Source organism: Dipodomys merriami, unplaced genomic scaffold (genome assembly GCF_024711535.1).
Source record: "Dipodomys merriami isolate MVZ:Mamm:240054 unplaced genomic scaffold, mDipMer1.0.p SCAF_1171, whole genome shotgun sequence".
In the NCBI taxonomy this organism is placed as follows: domain Eukaryota; kingdom Metazoa; phylum Chordata; class Mammalia; order Rodentia; family Heteromyidae; genus Dipodomys; species Dipodomys merriami.
The window spans coordinates 46,081-48,640 of record NW_027202462.1 but is presented as its reverse complement, the minus strand read 5'-3'; positions in this window follow the sequence as shown (position 1 = coordinate 48,640).

Sequence of the window (2,560 nt, the reverse complement as noted above, 5' to 3'; positions counted from 1 at the left end):
GTCCTGAAGGGTCATAATTACGGCAAGCATTTCTTTATATTGTGCTTACCCTTGACAAGGTTGAAGTCTTTGTTTGCTCAGGCTCTTTTGTTGCTCCTCAAAGGCTGCATATGGAGAGCCTTCTTTACCTCCATCAGTAAAAACATGGAGGGCGCCAGGAATAGGTGTAGAAGAAAATAAAGAAGGCGTTTTCAGGGGAAGTCACCATAACATGACTGCTCATTTAGACGGCCCATAATGGCAGTCAATATGGCCTGGAAACCCCTCTAGGGTGAGAGCAAGGTGAGCATTTGTTCGAGTGAGCCACTCAACATCGGTAATCCGAAAAGGAAAAAGAATGGAGTGAGGGTCGAGGCCATAATTCCTTTGGGCTTGGGTCCTTCCCTTGATGATAGCATCGGCAAGTTGGTCTGCCTGAGTGTACAACCGAAGACTGCCGTCCAGAGGACAGTGAACCCACTCTAATGGCTCTCCCTTTTGAGTTAAAGCTGCAGAAATCAATGTAAAATCCACAAACAACTCAACGGGATAGAACACCTCTTCAGGGAAACTTCATCCAGGGCTTTTTGGAACAGCAAAAATATTGCCCGATGGCTGCCTGTAATTGTAATAACTTCTTGGGGCTTCCTGTCTTTTAGGAGGGCAAATAAGGGCACAAGAGTATAATTGGGGACAGGAAACCATGGCAACATCTAAGTGATTTCCCCTTAAAAACTTTGAAGTTGGGCTAGGGTCAGAGAGCCTGGAATATCCAACAAAGGGTTAAGGGGACTGGCTTGAGTCAAGGTAAGGTGGGATCTGAGTAACTTAAAAGGAGGTACCTTTGAATTTTATTGAGGGCTATGGTAAAAAAAAAAAAAAACACCTTTTTTTTTTAATATGGCCAGAACCTGGGCCAAAAGACCCTCCAGGTGGCCTGCATCTTGGTGCACCAGAATTATATCATTCATGTCAGCATATGCAAGGGAGGTATCTAAAACAGCACAAGCCCTAAAACTGTGACCAAGTATTGTTGGAAAAAGGCCTGGCTAGAAAGACAGCCTCTTCAGTAAATGGTGCTGGCAAAATTGGTTAACTACTTGTAGAAAACTAAAGCTAGATCCTTATATAAAACCCTGCATCAGAATCGACTCAATATGGATCAAAGACCTCGAAATCAAAGTACACACTCTGAAATAGGAGAAACCCTAGGTCTCCTCGGCTCAGGCCGAAATTTTCTGAATAGAGACCCGGAAACACAACAAATCAAAGGAAGTTTGGACAAATGGGATTGCATGAAGTTGCAGAGCTTCTATTTGGCAAAGGACATAGCTAGCAAGATCAATAGAAAGCCCACGGATTGGGAGAAGATCTTCACTAGCCATACAACAAACAAAGGTCTCGTATCTAAAATATACTTGGAACTTAAAAAATTAAATCCCCCAACAACAAATCCTCAAGCAACTGCCCAATAAATAAGTGGGCTAAAGACTTAAAGAGAAACTTCTCTGAAGAACAAAGAAGGATGGCCAATAGACACATGAAGAAATGCTCAACATCCCTAGCCATAAAAGAAATGCAAATCAAAACAACATTGAGATACCACCTCACACTAGTTAGAATGGCAAAAATGAAGAACTCTAACAACAACAGATGCTGGAGGGGTTGTGGACAGAAGGGAACCTTACTTCATTGTTGGTGGGAATGTAAACTTGTTCAACCACTTTGGAAAGCAGTATGGAGGTTCCTCAAAAGACTGCACATAGAGCTCCCCTGTGACCCAACAATCCCACTTTTGGGCATTAACCCAAATGTTTACAAACAAGACCACACTAAAGCTACCAGCACAACTATGTTTATTGCAGCATTATTTACCATAGCTAAGATATTGAACCAAACCAGATGGCCCTCAGTAGATGAATGGATCAAGGAAATGTGTTATATATACATAATGGAATTCTATGCCTCCATCAGAAGAATGACATTGCCCCATTTGTTAGGAAATGGAAAAACTTGGAAAAAAATTATATTAAGTGAAGTAAGCCAGGCCCAAATAAACATAGCTCCCATGGTTTCTGTTATTTGCAATATCTAGTATATGTATGAGTCATGCGGAAAAGGTCAGATAATGTAATGTTAGGAAAATGAACCCTTAGACATGTATTCTAATGTTTTTTTCTTCCATGCATTTGTTTCTAATGCATTAATAAGATTATCTCTTTGTTGCTTTGTATGTTCCTCCCCCACAATATAACCCCTGCTTTCACTATATTTGATGTCAGTATAACTTGTGGAGGAGATGGGGAAAAACAAGTCATTTAAGGATACTGGTGGACCTGTTGCAACAATGAGAAGTACAAGTTGTCATGTCCAAAACGAGCTTTACAACCTTGGTGTGAGGGGGGGAAGGATGGGTTGGGAGTGGGGGGGGAGGCTGGGAAGTGATGTGTAGGGTAAACAAAGAAGGAGGCTGCAATGCTTGATAAGAAATGTACGCATTATCCTGCCCATGTAATTGTAACTCCTCTGTACAGTATGTTCACAAAAAAATAAAATTGAATTAATAAAGAAAAAAGAAAAA